We start from the raw sequence: 24,235 nt of genomic DNA on the forward strand, positions 1-24,235 counted from the left end.
CAGGAGGGCAAGGCCATGGGGGTGCAAGGCCACAGGAGCGCAAGGCCACGTCCTGCGGGAGCGTAGGGCAAGCGCAGCATCCATGGTCACTGCTGCCGTCACCTCAGGCCACGTGGCCACCAGGGCCTAGATGGGGAGATGAGCATTCAGCCTGAGAGTGAGAGAAAGTACCCACGTGAGAATGTTGACTCAGGCAAGGCGGACTCATTCTAGGCACCCTATTTTACAAAAGATACTGTCAAGCGGAAGCCACTTCAAGGAGGGTCTGGAAGGGCTCCTCAGGGTAGGCACGGTAATAAGTTAAAGTTTAGCCTGGAAAAAGGCCATGGGGCCACATGGAAAGAGAATTAATTAGATTCATTCTAAGTCACCCCAGAAGAAAGAACTGGAGCCAAGAGATGGAAGTTAGGGGCAGATTTTTGGCTACGACCCAAAGGAGCCTGTGACAGTTACACACTCCCCTCCCTGGATTCCCATCCCTGCTAGCATTCAGAGGGTGGTGCCTCGGACGGGAGATGAAACCAGATGACCCCCCCTCCACAAGGCCCCTTCCAGTTCTTAGAGATTGTTACTGTTCAGTCGCTCAGTCATGTCCGACTCTTTGCGACCCCATGGACTGCAGCATGCCAGGCGTCCCTGTCCATCATCATCTCCCGGAGTTTGCCCAAGTTCATGTTCATTGCATCAGTGATGCCATCCAACCATCTCATCCTCTGATACCCACTTCTGCCCTCAATCTTTCCCAGCATCAGGGACTTTTCCAATGAGTTAGCTGTTCACATCGATGACTAAAATACTGGAGATTCAGCTTCAGCATCAGTCCTTTTAGTTAATATTCAGGGTTAGTTTATATTCAGGGTTTAGTTAATATTCAACCCTTAAGATTGACTGCTTTGATTTCCTTGCAGTCCAAGGGACTTTCAGGAGTCTTCTCCAGCACCACAGTTCAAGGGCATCAATTCTTTGGCGTTCTGCCTTCTTTACGGTCCGGCTCTGACAACCATATGTGACCTCTAGGAAGACCATAGCCTTTACTATGCAGATCTTTGTCAGCAGAGTAATGTCTCTGCTTTTCAACACACTGCCTAGGTTTGTCATTTTTCTCCTGCCAAATGGTCCATACCAAAATCGAATTGATTACATTCTTAGTAGGTGAAGATGGAGAAGCTGTATACAGTCAGCAAAAACAAGACCTGGAGCTGACTGTGGCTCAGATCATCAGCTTCTTCTAGCAAAATTCAGGCTTAAAGAAAACCAGGAAAAACAATAGGCTGGCCAGGTATGACTTCAATCAATTCCCGTATGATTTCGCAGTAGAGGTAACGAACAGATTGATGGGACTAGATCTAGTTAGCAGTGTGCCTGAAGTACTATGGACAGAGGTCCGTAATACCGGACAGGAGGCGGTGAACAAAACCATCCCGAAGAAAAAGAAAAGCAAGAAGGCAGAGTGGTTGTCTGAAGAGGCTTTACAAATAGTGGAAGAATGAGGAGAAGTGAAAAGCAAGAGAGAGAGAGAGGGAAAGGTACATCCAATTAAATTCAGAGTTCCAAAAAATAGCTAGAAGAGACAAGAAGGCCTTCTTCAAGCAGTGCTTAATAATAGAAGGAAACAACGAAAGGGGAATGACTAGAGATCTCTTCAGGAAAGCTGGAAACATCAAGGGAGCATTCCACCCAAAGATGGGCACAATAAGGGATAAAAATGGTAGAGACCTAGCAGACGCTGAAGAGATCAAGAAGAGATGGTAAGAACGCATGGAAGAACTGTATGAAAAAGGTCTTAATGAAACAGATTACTACAATGGTGTGATTAGCTACCCAGATCCAGACATTCTGGAGTATGAAATCAGGTGGGCCTTAAGAAGCACTGCTGTTAATAAAGCTAGTGGATGAGATGAAATTCCAGCAGAACTACTCAAATCCCTAAAGGATGATGTCATCAAGGTTTTGCATTCATTATGTCAGCAAATCTGGAAGACTCAGCAGCAGCCACTGGACTGGAAAAGGTCAGTCCTCATCCCAATCCCCAAGAAGGGTAGTATCAAAGAATGTGCTAAACCATCAGACAATTGCACTCATCTCCTATGCTAGTAAGGTCATGCTTAAAATCTTACATGCTAGATAGGCTTCAGCATTATGCGAACCAAGAACTTGCAGATGTCCAAGCAGGGTTTAAAAAAGGAAGAGGAACTAGAGATCAAATTGACAACATTCGTTGGATTACAGAGAAAGCAAGGGAATTTTAGAAAAACATCTATCTCCAAACCAACACAATTGTGTAAAGTTTAAAAATAAAATAAAATTTAAAAAAATCAAAAAATCAAAAAAAATAAAATAAAATAAAGATTTTGCCTCTATATTCATAAAAAAAAAAAAGAAAAACATCTATCTCTGTTTCATTGACTACACTAAAGCCTTTGACTATGTGGATCATGACAAACCCTGGAAAGCTCTTAGAGAGATGGGAATACCCGACCATCTTACCTGTCTCCTGAGAAACCAGTATGCAGGTCAAGAAGCAACAGTTCGAACCCTGTATGGAACAACTGATTGGTTCAAGATCGAGAAAGGAGTACGACAGGGCTGTCTGCTGTCACTCAGTTTGTTTAACCTATATGCTGAGCACATCGTGAACAATGCCGGGCTGGATGAGTTACAAGCTGGAATCAAGATAGGTGGGGGAAACATCAACAACCTCAGACATGCGGATGATACCTAATGGCGGAAAGTGAAGAGGAGCTAAAGAGCCTTTTGATGACAGTGAAGGAGGAAAGTGAAAGAGCCAGCTTAAGACTAAATATTAAAAAAAAAAAAAAAAAAAAAACTAAGATCATGGCATCCAGTCCCATTACTGCATGGCAAATAGAAGTGGAAAGATGGAAACAGTGATAGATTTCCTCTTCTTGGGCTCCAAAATCACTGCAGACAGTGACTGCAGCCATGAAATCAGAAGACAATTGCTTCTTGGCAGGAATCTTAGAGATTAGAGCCTTGTAAAATTCAACTCTTCAAATCCTCTTCCCCTCCCCCTGCCCCAGGAAAGGTACAGACAAAGACTGAAGTTAGACTGCAAGATCACCCCAGTCAGGAGTGGGGAGGGAAGGGTACCCTGCCTGGGCTGGGATCAGAACTCTGGAAACATCACCAGATGCAGCAGATTCTTAGTGAGGGGCTTAAGAAGGTATTTATTTACCTGACATATAAAACGACTCACACAAATCCGCTGTCCTTGTTTTAGGAGTAGCAGAGGAACACAGTCTGAGAAAGCTGCGCTCGAAACTTTTTAATGAATGGCAAAGGTTAAACCCCACTATCAGTACTTTATAAAAAAGAGATAATTGATATAAACAAATAAAAATAAAGTGACTCAGACTCTTTTCATTACAGAGAACAACATTTTGTGCCTTAAAGATGCCATTCCGGAAGAACACTGTGTTCCCCTCAGGCTACTGACTCTGGCCAACGGCCCTGAGGCAGGGGTCTGCCTAGAACCACAGGCCAGCACTGCCCGGCTCCAAGCCCAGGCTGCGATGTGCCCCTCATGGCCAAGGGTCTCTTCTGGCACCCCATTCACCTGGGCAGCCCGGATGTACCTGAGCCCATGCAAGCCTTGGCAGAGAGCAAACCTTCAGCAGACTCACGGGGGATGCTCACAGGTTAAGTTCTCTTCCTCCCCTCGCCCAGCCACTCAGAATCACACAGCTGAAACCAGTGTTTTAGGGGGCAGAGAAGACAGGACAGGGCTCTGCTGACGGGGAGCTGAGGAGGAACAAGGCAAGAGCAGCCTGGATCTCTCAGGGATGTTAGGAATTAACAAGTAGTTAGCTGTAGTCCCTGATAGCTCAGTTGGTAAAGAACTGGCCTGCAATGCAGGAGACCCCAGGTTGATTCCTGGGTCAGGAAGATGGGCTGGAGAAGGGGTATGCTACCCACTCCAGGATTCTAGCCTGGAGAATTCCATGGACTGTATAGTCCATGGGGTCACAAAGAGTCAGACACGACTAAGCGGCTTTCACTCAGCTACAGTCACTAATTAGATTTGTGCACCCTTCCCGCTGAGTCCTCTGGGCTTCCTGCTTAGCCAGGAGGAGGGGTGGGAGGCTGGGCTTTTTCGGGGAAACTCTGCCCCACTGTTTACACTCTTCCCGGTAGTCTTTCCACGGGATTAGTTGTCGGCCTCCAGGGAAGAGATCTCAGCTGCCGTGCTTTCTGAGGCGGTTCTGTTTGTGACCTCAGAGCGCACTATTACACTCCGGACTCCTTGCCGAGTTCCCAGCTGCTCCCGCGGTGTGGGTCAGCTCAGGGCGTGGAACCAGCCCGCCAGGCACTTTCTCGGATTCCTCTACGGGGACAGGGTGGCGTCTGCACGAGTCAGCTCTATGGCGTGGATCTGGACTTCCCTCCATCTGACCCATCACATCCATCCAGTCCTTCCGAACTTGTGTCCCAGCCACGGAGCTGGTGATGCAAGAGGGGACTGTGACGGTCCCCTCTCCGGGTCTCCCATGATACCCCTGGGTGGAGGTCTGAGCTATAACGCTGGCATCTTTCACTGCGGGGCCTCCACCTCCCTCCCCTAGGGGGCTGCCCTGGGTCCCATTTGGGAAGATTTGGCTCCATCCTTACTGTAAGGGCTGGGAAGGATCTGATCATAAACTACTCATCCTTGAGACGCATCATTCGATACTTACAGAGCTCTTACTACATACACGCTGGCTGATGCCAGAGATGCTGGAGACATTAAAAGGCTGACCTACGGTTACAGATGCAGGAATCCGGGTGAAAAGATGTCACGACCACAAGGTGTCTCCCAACGTGGAAGATGTTTCTGTGAGCTGGACGTCACGGCGAGGGCTGGGTAAAATGGCAGGGCACTGGCCTCTGTGCTCAGAGACCTCCATTCTGGAGAAGCGGACCCAGAGCACCGAGAGCCTGGCTCCGAAGGGCGCAGGAGCAGACAGGGTGGAGGGAGCGCGGACTGCCTGGATTCTGACCATCACCCGTGTCTGCGCCGGAAGGCAGCCATGGCGAGCTATCCACTCTCCTAAGCACATGCCTTCCAGTAACTTCCAGCCTCTGGATAAACCCCCCTCAATGGAAGAAGGCCGGCCCTCCAGAAAGACCATCTACCCTGCAAGACTTAGAATGGATTTTCACCCCAGCTTTCAATCTGTTTGTTTTTTGACCAGGTAACAGACAATTATAAAATTCAAATGCTCCAAAGAGTAAGCAGGGAAAAGTAAATCTCCATCTTCCAACCTCCGTGTCCAGTCCACCTGACCCCTCTCTCCCTAGAAGATCTGTTTTCAGTTCCATGTTTCTACTCCCAGGGATATTCTATGCACACAGAAGCATAACATACATATCCATATATACATGTGCACACAAACACATACATATGTACACAAGTATTTTAAATGGTTTGAAATTTTTCATTCTGAAATATATATTATCTTGAACACAAATACTACATGCACTGTTCATTTCCTTATTTTTTAAGGTTTTATATACTGGGGATTGTTCCATGTATATATGTGTAACATTGCTTCATCCTTTTTAATGGTTGTGGAAATTTCTGAATTTATGTACCATAATTTACCTGACTCCCTCTGATGGGCATTAGGTCCGTTCTAACTTTTGCTATTATAAACAATGTTGCAATTAATATCTTTGCATAATATTTCATTTCACATGTATAAAAGTGTATCTGAATGACAAATACCTAGAAGTAGAATGGCTGCTCAGTTTTGGTAGATATTTCCAAACCATTCCCTACAGAGGAGTTACCATGAGCTAAATATATGAGGTTAAATTTTTTGATCTTTGCAATCTAGAGCTTGTAAATTACATTTCCCATGTTGAGGTTGATATACAAATACTGACTCCTTATATACCTGAAATTAATATAATTTTATATGTCAATGACACCTAAATAAAAAAAAGCGAGCATCTTTTCATTTGTTTTAGAGCCATCTGTGTTTCCTCTTTCTGAGAGCTGTCTATTCAAGTCCTTTTGCTATGTTTCTACTAAGTAGGTGCCTTTTTCTCCCAGATTTTAAGGGTGAGAGTGGTTATTACTGTTGCCCAGCCTGACAGGTATTCTACAACCATCAGCAAGTGTGAGGTCAAGGGCACTGAGTTGGTGGGAAGCCAGCCACAGGCAGGGACAGGCTAGGGGAACAAGCTGCCAAGATGGGAGCAGCCACCCTGAGCACTCCAGGGGCCGCCGTGCCGGGACGACGGCCAGAAGAACACGACCGGCACCAGCTTTTGTCTTCTACAGCAGCTCAGTGTCCACTGTTTCTGAATCTTCACTAAGTGAAGAAATCAAGACAAACTTTGTTACTACTAGCATCGTCATCTCTGCAGAGAGTGCTCAGTGAGCCGAGCAGGAAAGGCTGTTTCTATTCTCACTTGGCCCTGCAGCTGGGAACTGGAGCAAGGCTTGACTAGCCTGCCTGCCCCTCTCTTTTCCCCTCCCTCCATCCTTTTCTTCCTTCCCTGCTCTCTCCGTTTCTCTCCCTCCCCTCCCCTCTTTTCCTTCTATCCATCCCATCTACTGCCTACTTTAATACTGAATTGGGGGGCAGGCAAGGCTTAGCTCTGAAGCCTTGTCTCATGCAAATTTCCCAGTGTAGTTGGGCGACTGATATGTGTGTGCCAAGTTGCTTTGGTCGTGTCCAACTCTTTGCGACCCTATAGACTGTAGCCCGTCAGGCTCCTCTGTCCATGGGATTCTCCAGGCCAGAACAGTGAAGTGGGTGCTTACTTTGGCAGCACATATACTAAAACTGGAATGATACAGAGAAGATGAGCATGGCCCTTCCACAAGGATGACATGAAAATTCATGAAGCGGTCCAAATTTTTCTCAAAATGGATTAAAGACCTAAATGTAAGACCAGAAACTATAAAACTCTTAAGAGGAAAACATAGGCAGAACACTCAATGACATAAATCAAAGTAAGATCCTGTATGACCTGGAGTAATGGAAATAAAAACAAAAGTAAACAATTGGGACCTGATCAAACTTAAAAGCTTCTGCACAGCAAAGGAAACTATAAGCAAGCTGAAAAGACAACCCTCAGAATGGGAGAAAATAATAGCAAATGAAACAACCGACAATGGATTAATTTCCAAAATATACAAGCAATTCATACAACTCAATATCAGAAAAACCACCCAAGCCAAAAGTGGGAAAAAGACCCAGACAGACATTTCTCCAAAGAAGACATACAGATGGCTAATAAATACATGAAAAGATGCTCAACACTGCTCATTATTAGAAAATGCAAACCAAAACTACAATGAGATATCACGTCACACTGGTCAGAATGGGCATCATCAAAAAGTCTACAAACAATAAATGCTGGAGAGGGTATGGAGAAAAGGGAATGCCCTTGCACTGTTGGTGGGAGCATAAATTGATACAGCCACTATGGAGAACAGTGTGGAGATTCCTTAAAAAACTAGGAATAACATCACCATATGAGCGAGCAATCCCACTACTAGGCATCTACCCTGAGGAAACCAAAACTGAAAAAGACACATGCATCCCATTGTTCACTACAGCACACTATTTACAATAGCTAGAACACGGAAGCAATCTAGATGTCCATCAACAGCTGAATGGATGAAGAAGTTGTGGTACACATACACAGTGGACTATTACTAGCCATAAAAAGGAATGCATCTGAGTCAGTTCTAATGAGGTGGATGAACCTAGAACCTATTATACAGAGTGAAGTAAGTCAGAAAGAGAAAGATAAATATTGTATTCTAACGCATATATACAGAATCTAGAAAAACAGTACTAAAGAATTTACTTTCAGGGCAGCAATGGAGAAACAGAAAGAGAGAATAGACTTATGGACATGGGGAGAGGTGGAGATGTATGGAGAGAGTAACGTGGACACTTACATAACCATGTTTAAACAGATGCTGATGCTGCTGCTAAGTCGCTTCAGTCGTGTCCGACTCCATGCAACCCCATGGACTGCGGCCTACCAGGCTTTTCTGTCCATGGGATTCTCCAGGCAAGAACACTGCAGTGGGTTGCCATTTCCTTCTCCAATGCATGAAAGCGGAAAGTGAAAGTGAAGTCACTCAGTTGTGTCTGACTCTTAGCGACCCCATGGACTGCAGCCCACCAGGTTCCTCCATCCATGGGATTTTCCAGGCAACAGTACTGGAGTGGGGTGCCATTGCCTTCTCCCATTTAAACAGATAGCCAACTGGAATTTGCTGTATGGCTCAGGAAACACACACAGGGGCTCTGTATCAACCTAGAGGGGTGAGATGGGGAGGGAGATGGGAGAGAGGGTCAAAAGGGAGGGGATATATGTATACCTACAGCTGTGGATTCCTAGTCTGAGCCCAATAAAATTGACTGTTTCTTCTTCAAAACACGCACACACACACACACACACAACATTTGAAAAAAAAAAAAAAATACTGGAGTGGGTTGCCATGCCCTCCTCCATGGAGTCTTTCTGACCCAGGGATCGAACCTGTGTCTCTTAAGTCTCCTGCAATGGCAGGCGGCTTCTTTACCACTAGCACCACCTGGGAAACTGTATCTAGCGTCAATTCCAATTACTTAAACCCTCCTCACCACTTGACAGTTAGGTCTTCCTTTGGTCCTGAGCCAGTCACAATGGATGGGAGCCAGGATTATGTAAATTAGCCTCATACACGCTATGCAATGGGTCCTGGTGCGAGCACTCTGTCTGGGCTGTTGTAAGACTTCCATCTCCTTCTCACTCCACCAGCTCCTTCTCTGGGTTTCCTTTACTGCCAACCAAGCCCTGGCCTAGAGGTTACCAAGTGGCCAAGTCCGGGTGCTTGCTTTATTACTGTGGCAGCTGGGTGTGTGCCTTCCTCTCTAAGATGGTCCAGGACGGATCATTAAGCTTGTTTTACTCCTCAATTCTGAGCAATTTCTACTAGAATGGAGGAGGAAGAGGGGAGGATGAATGGACTCCTTCCTCTTTCCCGTTCTTGTCAGTATCTCTCCAGCACCAGGAGGCCATCGCGGCTCCAAACCCCAGCTTCTACCGACACTGTCACCTCAGCAGCATCTGTCTCCCTGAAGGTCTAAGAACCAGCCACAGCATCACCTGGTCTGAGGTTCAAGCATAAGCCAGAGGGCAACCCTCGGAGATCTGAACGGCCTCCAGGCGCCTCTTCTCTGAGCTCCCACAGTGCAGAGATCCCACCTCTCCCTTTGTAATTCCCCAGCCAGAGGCTTAGTAGCCACTTCCTATGGTGGCTAATATCTGGGTTATTCCAGGGTCCCTTTTGGCTCTTTTAGTCTTCTAATACTTGTGTAACTCTCTGTATTAAATCCCTCTGTTTGAAATATCAGGCATGATCTCTATTTTCCTGACTAGACCTTGATGCTGTGCCTCACTTAACTCCCACTTTTAGTCCCGAGCAGATGAGTGCTCCCTGTGTAGCAGGAAGACTAGGGAAGGAGAAAGAATAATGGTGTGAGCCTGGAGAGATGAATGAGGTACACTGCCATGCACAGAGGAGGGACCCAGGATTCTGGGGGCTCGCCCTTTAAAGAGAATCAGCTGTAGAGTTCTCACCCAAGTGCCATTTCTCCCACAGTCAGTCTCGATCTGTTTTGGTCTTTTTCTGACTGCTCCGGGCTCCATTCTGAGCTAGGTCTTCTCTTCCCTCAGAGATGAGACTGTATAGCTCTCAGCAATTAAATAGGGCTTCTCAACACAACATTTAATCAGTAATATTTCTTATAGTGAATTCTCTTCTCTTTCTCCTTCTGTATTTATAATATGAGGATATGTTGTTGTTGTTTAAAACAATAATTTTGGCCCACCTGGACGAACTAGAGAGGGAGAGTGCTATGAAGCAAGTAAGTTAATAAAGCACTGGTCTGCCTAGTGATCACGTACCTCCAGCTCACTCCCTACCTTCTTCATCACCTTATTAAGGAGAGAAGGGTTTGACGGCTTATCTTGCCTAAATTAGTAGCTATACAGGGATATCCAGTTGGTCTAGAAAGAGATCAAAATGCCTTTTGTCCAGAAATAAAAGCAAAAATAAACAAACAGGAACTAATCAAACTTAAAAGCTTTTCACAGCAAAGGAAACCATCAACCAAACGAAAAGACAACTTTTGGAATGGGAGGAAATATTTGCAAATGATACAATAGACAAGGGTTTAATAATATCCAAGATATACATACACTTCATACAACTCAATATCAAAAACTAAGCAACCCAATCTAAAAATGAACAGAAGACCTAAACAGACGTTTCTTCAAAGAAGGCATACAGATGGTCAATAGGCACATGAAAGGCTGTTCAACATCAAGAATATCAACACAGAGAAACGCAAATCAAAACTACCATGAGCTATCCCCTCACACCCATCAGAGTGGCCATAATTAAAAAGTCTACACATGATAAACGCTGGAGAGAGTATGGAGAAAAGAGAACTTTTCTACACTGTTAGTGAAAATCTTAATGCAACCACTGTGGAGAACAGTGGTTCAGACTGTAAAGAATCTGCCTGCAATGCAGGAGACCCAGGTTTGATCCTTGGGTTGGGAAGATTCCCTGGAGAAGACTGGCAGACTACAGTCCATGCGGTCACAAAGAGTCAGACATGACTGAGCATGCGCGCACGTTCACTGCAGCACTACTCAATAACCAACACATGGAAGCAACCTGAATGTCCACCTGCAGATGAATGCATAAAAAAAGATGGGACACACACAAACACAATGGAATACTACTGAGCCACAGAAAAGAATGAAATAATGCCACTGACAGCAACATGGATGGACCTAGAGATTATCATTCTAAGTGAAATTTAAGTCAGAGGAAGGTGATTATCATATGACATCACTTATATGTGGAACCTAAAATATGACACAGTTCAGTCAGTTCAGTTCAGTTGCTCAGTTGTGTCTGACTCTTTGCGACCCCATGAACCGCAGCACGCCAGGCCTCCCTGTCCATCACCAACTCCCGGAGTCCACCCAAACCCATCTCCATTGAGTCGGTGATGCCATCCAACCATCTCATCCTCTGTCGTCCCCTTCTCCTCCTGCCCCCAATTCCTCCCAGCATCAGAGTCTTTTCCAATGAGTCAGCTCTTTGCATCACGTGGCCAAAGTATTGGAGTTTCAGCTTCAACATCAGCCCTTCCAATGAACACCCAGGACTGATCTGCTTTAGGATGGACTGGTTGGATCTCCTTGCAGTCCAAGGGACTCTCAAGAGTCTTCTCCATCACCACAGTTCAAAAGCATCAATTCTTCTGTGCTCAGCTTTCTTTACAGTCCAACTCTCACATCCATCCCAACTCTCACATCCATACATGACTACTGGCAAAACCATAGCCTTGACTAGATGGACCTTTGTTGACAAAGTAATGTCTCTGCTTTTTAATATGTTGTCTAGGTTGGTCATAACTTTCCTTCCAAGGAGTAAGCGTTTTTTAATTTCATGGCTGCAATCACCATCTGTAGTGACTCTGGAGCCCAGAAAAATTAAGTCAGCCACGGTTTCCACTGTTTCCCCATCTGTTTGCCATGAAGTGATGGGACCAGATGCCATGATCTTAGTTTTCTGAATGTTGAGCTTTAAGCCAACTTTTTCACTCTCCTCTTTCACTTTCATCAAGAGACTCTTTAGTTCTTCTTCACTTTCTGCCATAAGGGTGGTGTCATCTGCATATCTGAGGTTATTGATATTTCTCCCGGCAATCTTGATTCCAGCTTGTGCTCTCTCCAGCCCAGCATTTCTCATGATGTACTCTGCCTAGAAGTTAAATAAGTAGGGTGACAATATACAGCCTTGACATACTCCTTTTCCTATTTGGAACCAGTCTGTTGTTCCATGTTCATTTCTAACTGTTGCTTCCTGACCTGCATGTAGGTTTCTCAAAAGGCAGGTCAGGTGGTCTGGTATTCCCATCTCTTTCAGAATTTTCCACAGTTTATGTGATCCACACAGTCAAAGTCTTTGGCATAGTCAATAAAGCAGAAATATGATACAAATGAACTTATTTACAAAACAGAAACAGACTCACAGGTACAGAAAACAAACCTATGGTTACCAAAGGGAAAGCGGATGGGTGAGGGATAAATTAGGAGTTTGGGATTAGCAGATACAAACTCCTATATATAAAATAGATAAACAAGGCTCTACTGTAGAGCACAAGGAACTATATTCATTATCCTGTAATAAACCGTAATGGAAAAGAATATGAAAAAGAATAACTGAACCAGTTTGCTATATACCAGAAACTAACAACAACACTGTAAATCACCTATACTTGAATAAAGTTTTTTAAAAACCACAACAAAGTATCACCTCACACCTGTTGGAATGGCCGTCATCAAAATGCCTACAAATCATAAATGCTGGAGAGGGCGGGGAGGAAAGGGAACCCTCCCCTACACTGTTGGTGGGAAGGCAAACCGGTGCAGCCACTACAGAAAACAGTATGGAGGTTCCTCAAAAACTAAAAATAGAGCTGCCACGCAATCAGGAATCCCACTACTGGGCATATGTGTGAAAAAGACAAAAACTCTAATCTGAAAAGATATGTGCACCCCACTGTTCATAGCAGCACTGTGTACAGTAGCTGGCACAGGGAAACAACCCAAGCGCCCAACCACAGTTTAAGAATATGTGATATATATATCATATCTCACATATATATATATATATATATGTGTGTGCCACATTTTATATGTGTGTATGTGTGTGTATGTATATCTTTATAATGTGATATATATAATGGAATATTACTCAGCCATAAAAAGAATGAAATATTGCCATTTTCAGCGACATGGATGGACCTAGAGACTATCACACTAAATGAAGTCACACAAGGAAAAGCAAATATCGTATATCATTTAGAAAGTGAAAGTGCATGTCGCTCAGTCGTGTCCAACCCTTTGTGATCCCATACCGTCCATGGAATTCGCCAGGCCAGAATACCTGAGTGGGTAGCCTTTCCCTTCTCCAGGGGATCTTCCCAACCCAGGGATTGAACCTGGGTCTCCTGCTCTGCAGGTGGATTCTTTACCAGCTGAGCCACAAGGGAAGCAATATCACTTAGATGTGGAATCTAAAAAATAATACAAATGAATCTATATACAAAACAGAGATTCACAGATGGAGAAAACTTATGGTTACTAAAGTGGAAGGGGAGGTAAGGGGAATAAATCAGGAGTTGAGGATTAAGAAACTATCATACATAAAATGGACAAGCAACAAGGATTTACGCTATAGCAAAGGGAACTACATTCAATAGCTTGCAGTCACCCACACTGGTGACCACAGATAATCTGTAAAAAATATGTATATACATAACTGAATCACTTTTCTGAATACCTGAAACTAACACAATTCTGTAAATCAACTAATTTTCAAATACAAAATTGCCCTTTTCCCCAAAACTTCCAAACATTCTGAAAAGGAGTTGTAGCTGAATCCCCTTACATGTGTTCACACCTGGCTAAATCCCAAAGGTACAAACAAAAAGTCTTTGTATTATCTTTGTCCTTTTAAGAAAAAATAATCAGACTGTGCTCTCCTCTCTGTTAGAGCCAAGAATGCACCTGTTTAATAGAATCTTTTAAAATAAATTTTAAAATGGCCTCTCTACTTCTGTCCTCTCTAGGACGAGAAACCACAAAGCAGAGAGGAGTAACATTACCTACAGCCATGCTCTCAGCCCCAGAAAAAGGCCCTGCCCTGGGACTCAGGAATCCTGACTTCCACCTCATGTTAGCTATATATACTAACTTCTCTGCACCGCCTGTATTCTTTAAAACCAGAATCATACTCGCAAGATCATGATGAGTTTCCATTCATTCAGTAGGATGCCTGAAGACAGCAAAATTCTGGCAAGAATGTACTTAACACATCTCAAAACTCTAAAGTTCAAACAGGTTTCCTTATGCCTAAAACTTGCCATTGAACAAGCCCCTGTCTGGCTTGAAGAGATATGGAGCCACAAACCCTGAATGTACTCTGCCTGAATAAACATTTTGCTATTTTGTTGTTTCAGATCCCAAACTTGCTGCTGCTATTTAAACCTGTCATCCCATCAGCCTTGCTGTTTGTCAACAGCACGATTGATTCCTGGAGCACCAACCTGGATCCCTCTGCCCAACATTTTGACGTGCTGCCTTCCCATTTACCATAAGCCAGACAAGCTGGCTGACATCTACACGTGACTGACCTCCACGCGGCCACTGCCTGAGACAATTTCAGGCACAGGGTGGGCCGTGTGGATGGCTCCAAGCAGCCCAGCTTCATAAATGGAAAAATACTGCGCTCCCTGCATCCCACGGTCTGAGGGTCATCTTTGTACAGAAAAGTCTACCACGGCCATGGCAGGGTCTGCCTCCAGGGACACCAATCACTGCTGGATTCAGTGCAGCCGGCACTGTGCTGCAGCTGCCTCGGTCTGACCAACACAGACCTATCTAGGTTACTCTTTGGGATCTGATATGTATTCATGGCTTGTTTTGTGAACTCCTTTCTAACCATGCTATGCTTAGACTCCTGGAAATGAGTCTACGTTCCTAAGACCATTTAGTCATGGGGGAAAAGGGATGCCTGTGGATGCTGAGAAGGCACCCAGAATGGGTTTCAAATGCTATCTGAAGACAGCCAGGTGTCTAAGGATAATCCTCATGTCTTATGTACTGGAGTTGAATATACAGCCAAAAATATGCTAATATCCCTTGTGCCCTCCTCAAGTATTTACGTGGCTGAGGCCAAGATGATACAATTGGGCTTATTCCAAGGATCTGTATTACTGGAAGCTGTTTTCGTATACCCCAACTGGGTTATTTAACCCAAAATTCAATGGTGGTAGATGCCTGCGAATGAATAAATTATAAAATCCTTATGCTGGGAATGGTCTTGTTTTTAAAAGGCTTGATTCTGGTGTCATTTTAATTGAACCACAAATTCCCTGAACATTTCTGCATGCAGGCATGTTAATTCGAACATTTATATTACAACCAGTTTTTGCATTTTGCATAATGTACTTTCAGACCTCTGTGCCATTTAACAATTAATCCTGCATTTTGTATTAAGACACGTGCAATACATACAACCACTAATTTCTCTATAGAACAAATATATTCTCCCTTGGAGGAAAAAAAATAAAAACTGCTGGAGAATGAATGCTCCTGGTGGCATGCATATCAATCAGCTTGCGGGGCTTTACACATAATGCATATGGATTTAGGGTCTTGGGATAATAACCCGATAGCACTGAATAAGCAGAATGGATATTGAGGGCAAAACTGAAGACCTTTATCGATGAGTAATGAACCCAGAGGAGTGAAATGACAGCAGAAACAAACAAATGGGGGGAACATTTTCCCCACCCCCACCAAGTAGACATCCAGGGGAGAAAGGGCCTGAGTCATAAATGCACAGCTTCAACTCTCCTCAGCCAAACGTATGCTGACTATTCATGACAGTCCTCAGGATCAGCACAGCAGCATGCAATTTGCTTGAATGTTTTTATCTGTGGTTGCGCCACAGAGCACCACCAACCCTCTGCAACAGTGGTTCAGGGGCTGAGAAATCTTGATGCCACACATGCACCAAGAAGGTAAGAAGAGTTTTATTGCTCACACTATGAGGACTTCTGGGGGAGAGCAGGCCCCCTAGCCATTGTGCAATTGCCTAAACAAAGGGAAGGACAGGCGACTTTGGTTTCCACTGGGCCTCCCAGATGCTGCTAGCAGTAAAGAACTTGGCTGCCAATGCAGGAGACATAAGAGACATAGGTTCGATCCCTGGGTCGGGAAGATTCCCCTGGAGGAGGGCGTGGCAGCCCACTCCAGTATTCTTGCCTGGAGAATCCCATGGACAGAGGAGCCTAGCAGGCTACAGTCCATAGCGTCTCAAAGAGTCAGACACGACTGAAGTGACTCAGCACTCACGCAGGGCTAGGGTGGATAGCAGCTGGGTTTGAACTTGCGACCAGCACCCAGGGAAGGAGAGTCTGTTTTCTTGTTGGTTTGCCCAGAGGTGGGACACAAGGGGATGAAGAAGTGTGGGGCTTGAATTGTGTCAGCAGTTAAACACCAAAAACGGAGCCAGAATATTTATTACAATCTTCCTACCTAGACCTGTCATTTAGGGATTTAAAACCCTACTCTGAAAGTTACCTACTGTGTGACTCAACCTCCTTAAACTCTCTCATCAGTAAAAGTTGTATAACATTTACAATAAATGATGTCACACATATCAAAGCAAACTGGCCCAGTGCCTGCATATAACAGATGCTCAATAATTGTTTCTGAATCTCAATCTGGAAATCTGAGGGAAGAAAAATCTGTTCCTTTACAGAATACTATCTCTACCTTTAGTTTGTGTTCTTATGAAAACCAGAGTGAGTCCACCAGCTCTAGTGAGGATTCCTGAAACTATTTACCAGACTCTTTGGACGGCAAGGAGATCAAACCAGTCAATCCTGAAGGAAATCAATCCTGAATATTCACTGGAAGGACTGATGCTGAAGCTCTAATACTTTGGCCACCTGACAGGAAGAACTGACTCAATGGCAAAGACCCTGATGCTGGGAAAGACTGAAGGCAGGAAGAGAAAGGGGGGACAGAGGATGAGATGGTTGGATGGCATCACCAACTCAATAGACATGAGTGTGAGCAAATTCCAAGAGATAGTGAAGGACAGGGAAGGCCAGTGTGCTTCAGTCCCTGGGGTCACAAAGAGTTGGACATGACTTAGAGAATGAACAACAAAAAACTGGGATAAGAGGTGAGAAAAGGTGAGTAGAAGGGGCTCTAAGGTTGGTGGTGGTGAAAGGGTCAGTGCAGAGGGTGATGCCCCCAAGAAGTTTCACAGAACACATTTGTCTAAGCATCTCTGCTGGTCAGAGTGACAGGCAGGCGTCTAGGTAAGACAAAGTACACCTTACCCGGTGGGGTGGGTGAAGACAGGAAATGGTGCTATAGGTTGAACGGCAGCCCTCCAAAAGACACGTTTAAGTCTTAATCCCCACTGTCTCAGAATATGGCCTTATTTAGAAACGCAGTCTTTGCAGAGTAATCCAAGTCAATTTGTAATCAAGTTAAGATGAGGTCATAGTTCACTGGAGTGGGTGCTAAATCCAGTATGACTGATGTTCTTATAAAAAGAAGAAAAAGAGACACCAGGACAGATGGACAGTCAGGGAGCCTGCCGTGTGACGACAGACACAGAGATTACAGTGATGCACCGCCAGATAACAGGGATTGCCAGCCACCACCAGAAACAGACGAGGAAGGATTCTCCCCAGGGTCTCAGAGGAGCATGGCCCAGCTGACACCCTCATTTCAGACTTCTGGCTCCGAGAACTGTGAGAGAATAAATTCTGTTGTTTAAGCCAACCTGTGTGTGGTACTCTGTTACACCAGCTCTAGGGACCTATTGATAATACGATAGAGAAAAAAAATCACCTGTTACTTTCACTTTTTTCCTTCTTTGAAGATTTGAACATGTAATTTTACTCAAGATTGGGACAACTGGGGATGCTTTCACAATGATGACCCAATGACCTTTATATAGTGTCAATTACCCTTTAATTCCTCAAAAATATTTTAAATATAAATGAGAAGATGTTTTATATAAAGTAGCTAGGATTTTGGCTTATACTAATTTTTATATGCCATGGTTAATAGTATAAAAAACTCATATATAGAAGATAAATGGTGAATTTCTGCAAGATCTGTGAGCAAAGACAAAATGTTAACAATGATTATTTCTGGGCTAGTGGAAACTGTCAGATTTCATTTTCTTGGGCTCCAAAATCATTGTTGGAAGGTGACTGCAGCCATGAAATTAAAAGATGCTTGCTTCTTGGAAGAAAAGCTATAACAAATCTAGACAGCATATTAAAAAGCAGAGACATCACTTTGCTGATAAAGGTCCATCTAGTCGAAACTATGGTTTTTCCAGTAGTCATGTATGAATGTGAGAGTTGAACCATAAAGAAGGCTGAGTGCCAAAGAATTGATGCTTTCGAACTGTGGTGCTGGAGAAGACTCCTGAGTCTCTTTGACTGCAAAGAGATCCAACCAGCCAATCCTGAAGGAAATCAACCCCGAATATTCATTGGAAGGACTGATGCTGAAGCTCCAATACTTTGGCCACCTGCTGTGAAGAGCCAACTCATTGGAAAAGACCCTGAAGCTGGGAACGACTGAGGGAAAGAGGAGAAGGGGATGACAGAGGATGAGATGGTTGGATGGCATCACTGACTCAATGGACATGAGTTTGAACAAAGTCAGGGAGATAGCGAAGGACAGGGAAGCCTGGTGTGTTGCAGTTCATGGGGTCCCAAAGAGTTGGACACGACTTGCCAAATCAACAACAACAACAAGATTACAGGTAATTTTTCTTTTTTTGTAACTTTTAAAATTTCCTCATTGTAATAAAAATGTATTTCCAAAAGGAACATACTTTACTTCCCAGAGATATTATCATTTTCATAAAAGTAAAAAAAGTTAAGATTCAGTGCCTTGTCTTTATGGGTTTTTGTTTTGACTTCTAATCCTGGGGCTTGGGGGTGTGTTCATAGCCTGCTGATTAGGCCTGAAAGGACTGGATTAGGGCATGCAGTGGCAGGAACATCCTTGAGAAACTGGAAAAAATGAACTTGTTCTGCCAACACAAGAGGCTCAGACCAGAGAGTGTGAGGGTAATCTTCTATGAATTTATATAATAACATGGATAGTCTTCTCATTCTCAGGAGTTTTCACAAACAAGCCTTCAAGTCCAGCTGCTTGTAAGTGTCTTTGCAACAAAAATCAAACATATTTAGTAAGAGTAAATGGAGAACTGATGTTCTGCAATGACCACATAAACTTACTTACTGCCTCTGTCTTCTGCTACTTACTAAAATTATATTATCAGCAACAAGACTTAGAAAACTTTGTTAAGTAAGACACTGCAGTCTTGGCCCAAGAAACAAACCATTGGACATCTGATTTATGACAAAGACTGCACTGCACATCAGTGGGGAAATGATCTTTTCCATCACTGTTGCTGGGTCAATTAGATATTCACACAGAAAAAAATATGCATCCCTATCTCATATCATACACAAAAATTAATTCTAAATGGAGATCTAAATGGGAAAAGTAAAAAAGTACAAGTTCTAGAAGACAATATAAAGTGATATCTTAATGATCTTTAGGTAAACAAACATTTCTAAATGAGGACACAGAAACCACTAACAATGAAGGAAAATACTGGTAAACAGGACTTAATGAAAATTAAAAACTTCTCTTCATCAGAAAGCATCATTAAAAGGGTAAAATACGAAAGCTCTAGATGGGGAGAACATATCTGCAATACATAAAACCAACAAGAGACTCTCAACATGGAGCATTTAAAGAATGCTTACAAATCAAGGGGGAAAAGGAAACTGACTCCATTTTTTAAAAATAGCCAGACTTCTAATGGTATTTCACAAAAGAGAATATACAAGTGGTCAGTAAACATTTGCAAAGATACTTAGACTTTAGTCATCAGGGAAATGCAAGTACATTCAGGATGAAATAACACACACACACACAACACACACACAGTAGAAGAGCTAAAATCAAGAAGATGGACAACTCCAAGTTTTGAAGAGGATATAGAATCACTAGAATCACTTGTGTATATTGGCTAAAGAATAAATTGGTACAACAACATTAGAAAACTGGTGACTTCTACTGAAACTGATCACATACATATCATCCTAAGACCCACCAGTTTCTCTCCTGGGTTTGTACCCAACAGAAATATGCACATATGTGTAGTAACAGATATGTACAAGATTTTTCACAGCAACATTATTTGTAATAGCCTCAAACTAAAAACAATCTTAAAACTCCATCAACAGGATACTACATGAGGAGATACATGAATTGTGGTATATTCATACAATGAAATATTATACATCGATGAAAGTGAAAAAACTATTGCTATACATAATGATATCAATGAATCTCTCAAACATAATGTTAAAAGAAGACAAAAAAGAGAAATGCAGTCAGATCTGTTCAAACATGATGTATGTGGTCCTAAAAATCACCACACTATGCAAAATCATGCAATTAACACCATAGGGCCTAAGGAAAAAAAAACAAAGGGGCATAACACTCAAAAGCCTTGCCAGTAACACACAAAAGACAAAAAGAAAAAGACATTTAATCAAAGTAACATGGTTTTACGTATGTAAAATGGTTAAGAACCGTGTTGATCCCTGGGTTGGAAAGATCCCTTGGAGTAGGAAATGGCAACCCACCCCAGTGCTCTAGCCTGGGAAATCCCATGGACAGAGACTGGTGGGCTACAGTCCCTGGGGTCACAAATAGACACAACTGACTGACTGAGCGCACACGAACACACATACACACACAAATGTTAAAACAAACAGTACTTCGGGTTTACAAAGATCTTAAGTTTGCTTATGGAAGCAGGTGTCAGAGGGGTTGCAGCTTGCCAGTTATCACCAAGTGGGGGAAGGAGGGTCATCTGACATTGGATGGAGTGTTGCAATAGTAGACAGGGTAGCTGGTGTGGCTCGTAACAAGCTAGATGAACTGAGGTGGCTGTTAGAGCTAAGGTGTGTGCGTGTTGTATATTCCTACTGGGCTCAGCTCAGCTGGGTGCGGTTTTCCGCATTCACCTCGAGTTTCTTGAGGACAACGCTGTGCATAAGCACACTAAATTGCATTATGCTCAAATTGTTCCCTAATGTATCAGTCAGGATGGAAATTTGCATTCCCAAAACAAGCATTATAGCAGAACTGATAGTATCTTATTCTTCTATTTAAATAAGGGTCAAACACAAGCAAAATTAATCAGCGACATCACACATCAGGATGTTGTTTACCATAGAGCGGCCTGTGACTAGGAGGGGTCACAAGGAAAAACTTCTAGAACACGAGGTATTGGCTAAACAGGTATGTTCAGTTTATAAAATTTCATCCTGCTTTAGTGTATGCTTAAGATTAATGCACTTTAATTTACGTATGTTATAGTTTTAAATAAACATTCAAGAAAACTTTATAAATTGAAAGACAAAATCTACCACTTTTAGGAAGGCTTCCTGGGCTTTTAGGGTAAGTACTGAAATTTTCCTGCCCCACTGGATAGACATCCATCTCCTCACAAAACACACTAGGGTACACGAACCATTGATACTCATGTCACATTTATATAGTTCTTTTCAGGCAGTGTTCAGTGGTTTATATGCATACCGTGAAGAATGACAAAGTAGGATTCCTAAATTATCAACTCCAGACAGATACTTGAGCAGAAACACCAGCATTTTCTTAGCAACGTGATGTTGTGAAACTAGCTCTGAAGAAGGAGCTAGATGACATGGGTTCGAGTAGCAGCTCTGCCATTTTCTAGCTCAATGGGTTTGGCAAGTTACTTCATCTAAGTTCTAGTTTTCTCACCCACTGAATAAGCATAATAATTCAATCTGTATTACAGGACTGGATGCAAATGGCAGTGCTTTGCAACATGTAAAGAGAGATACATACATAAGATCTCAACACAGTATTTTCTCTCTTGTATATAACTGAAATTTAGCTTAAGCCTCCTCTTTCCTTGTTGGTGTACATCAACGATGTTGTCGACACCAAAATTCCAAATAACAAAGGGTGGCTGGCATTAGCCTTGATTTTTAACAACAGCCCTGTATGGAATGAGGGGCTTCACAAAGGCATTTTGATGGTGATGATAATGAGGGATCTCATGCGCTGATGGATTAATGTCTTCATCAGGAAAACACATGTCCACACAGCATTTGGAGGTATGTGCAGATCCAGAGGCATTGTAAAGCTTCACGCCCACCATGTAGGAGTCAATACTCACTTATCTGTGTTTAGAGAGAAAAGTTTTCATTACAGCTAACATTGCCCCCATTCCATTCCCCCTGACCCCAGTTCATCCTCTCCCTAAGGCCCATCCCCCACCATCCTGTCTCCTAAATTTTGAGTTTGTTTTTCCTATCAAATCAAGCAAATTGAAGAGGGTACAAAAATCTGATATCTAAAAAATATGCCTCTAAATACAGATGCTGATTATTTGAATACGTTTGTTTGGATTGTCCACATCACTGGATATGTGAATGTCTCCTAGAGCTGCTGGGTTGTTAACTCCTTCCAGAATCTCCAAGCTCACTATAAATTCTACCCACTAAACTCAGTGGGAGAGGGTCACACACAGAATAATGTTTGCTGCTTCTCAGCCATAGTACAACTCTTCCAGGCTTGAAGAGGAGGACACTGGAAGGGAAACTAGAAATTTCCCATATTGCTAACCAATGCGGGTATTAACAGGTCAAATGCTGACAGTATTTTAAGGGGGACATAAACAGCATTTCCTTTAGAATCATTAGGAGTGTTCACTAAGATAAAAATACATATTTGGGGTGCTACCCTAAACCTACTGAATCAGAATCTCTTACAGAAATCTTGGGGTCATGCATAATAAGCTGGTCAGGTGGTTCTGATGGGCAATGATGTTCTGAAACAACTGTGCCAGAGCTGGGCAAGAGAGAGGCTGACATCACACTGATAACGATGACACAAGGGGAGCAATCTCATTAAGAAAGCTGTGTTAGACCAGGTCAACCTTGAAATCACTCCGCATTGTGTTAATAATGAGAAGTGCAGCAACCGGCGTCAAACCTGCACTGAGCCACAGACAGGAGGCAGGACAGAATGTCGTATCTATTTAACACCGAGTAGTCACAGCAAATAAACAAAGCCAGAAAATGTCCTGCACACCAGTCTGAGGACTTTTCAGAAGGTGAGATGTGACCCACGTTTCCTACCATTTCAACATGTCCCTGGCTACATATCAGTCTCTACACTTTCCCTATATCCATGCATCCATCTGTTTGCCAGATGGATTGATAAAGAATTATTTCCTCTGGAGAGCTTGGAAAAGTCACCTTATGCTAGGCAGTTGCAAAGCATAAGGACACCAGAAATACCAAACTAACATGAAAGTCAGGGACGAGAATGATTCCTGGACTTGAGCAGATGACCAATGAATCTTTTTTATTTTTTTGGATTTACAGAGTGAGCGAGGAAGGAGAAATCAGATAGGGTGGGATAAGAGGATGGAAGAAAAGGAAGATAGGTAAATGCATGAACTGATAAAGGGAGGATGGATGGACAGACAGAGGTTAGATGGATGAGCTGACAGATGTCTGGAGGAAAAGATAAGAGAACCGTGTCAGATCAACTACCTTTTATCTCTAAACTATTTTTAACAGGCTTATTGAAACAGAACTGAAATACCACACAATTCACCCATGTAAAGTGTGTATATATATATATATATATATATATATATATATATATATATATATATTAATAATTCAATGGTTGTTCATATACTCATAGGAATCACCACAATCAATTACAGAACATTTCATCACCCCACAAAAGGAACCCCAAGCTCATTAGCCATCACCCTCCAAACTCCAATCCTCCTAGCCCTAACATATTTTTGTCTCCGTAGATTTGCTTATGCTGAGCATTTCATATAAATGAAATCATACAATATGTGGTCCTTAATGACTGGCTTCTTTCACTTATAATAAAGTTTTCAAGATTCACCTATGTCATAGTATGAATCAGTACTCCCTTCCTTTTTATTGCTGAATAATAGTCCACTGTATGGATACTGTTGTTGTTTAATCACTAAGTCATGTCTGACTCTTTGTGACCCTATGGACTGTGGCCCACCAGGCTCCTCTGTCCATGGTATTCTCCAGGCAAGAATACTGGAGTGGGTTGCCATTCCCTTCTCCAGGGGATCTTCCTGACCCAGGGATCGAACCCATGTCTCCTGCATTGGCAGCCAGATTCTTTACCAGTGAGTCACCTGGAGAGCCCTCCACTGTATGGATATACCACATCTTATTTATCTGTTCATCAATAGACATACAGGCTGTTTTTACTTTTTTGGCTATTGTCAATAATTTGCTATGAGCATTCATGTACAAAGTTTTTGGTGTGGGTATATACCTAGGATTAAATAGCTGAACCATATGGTTATTCTATGTTTAACTTTTTAAAGTCCTACTTATTATTTTTAAAATTTTTACTTACTTTTATTTTTTGGCTGCACTGTGTGGTACGTAGGCTCTTAGCTCCCCAACTAGGGACTGAACCCACACCCCCTGCAGTAGAAGCA

General features: G+C 43.0%; 1 protein-coding gene and 1 non-coding gene across 8 annotated transcripts in view; one reads left to right on the forward strand and one right to left on the reverse strand.

Annotated features, from left to right (window-relative positions):
• The window catches only part of HHAT (hedgehog acyltransferase), a 354,446-nt gene that overhangs the window by 11,535 nt on the left and 318,676 nt on the right, over positions 1-24,235 (reverse strand). The gene's annotated exons all lie outside the window — the stretch shown is intronic.
• LOC113907119 lies at positions 6,765-6,871 on the forward strand. The gene has a single exon (XR_003515106.1). It is a non-coding gene; the product is annotated as a U6 spliceosomal RNA (small nuclear RNA).

The sequence above is a fragment of the Bos indicus x Bos taurus genome, chromosome 16, assembly GCF_003369695.1.
Source record: "Bos indicus x Bos taurus breed Angus x Brahman F1 hybrid chromosome 16, Bos_hybrid_MaternalHap_v2.0, whole genome shotgun sequence".
Classification (NCBI taxonomy): domain Eukaryota; kingdom Metazoa; phylum Chordata; class Mammalia; order Artiodactyla; family Bovidae; genus Bos; species Bos indicus x Bos taurus.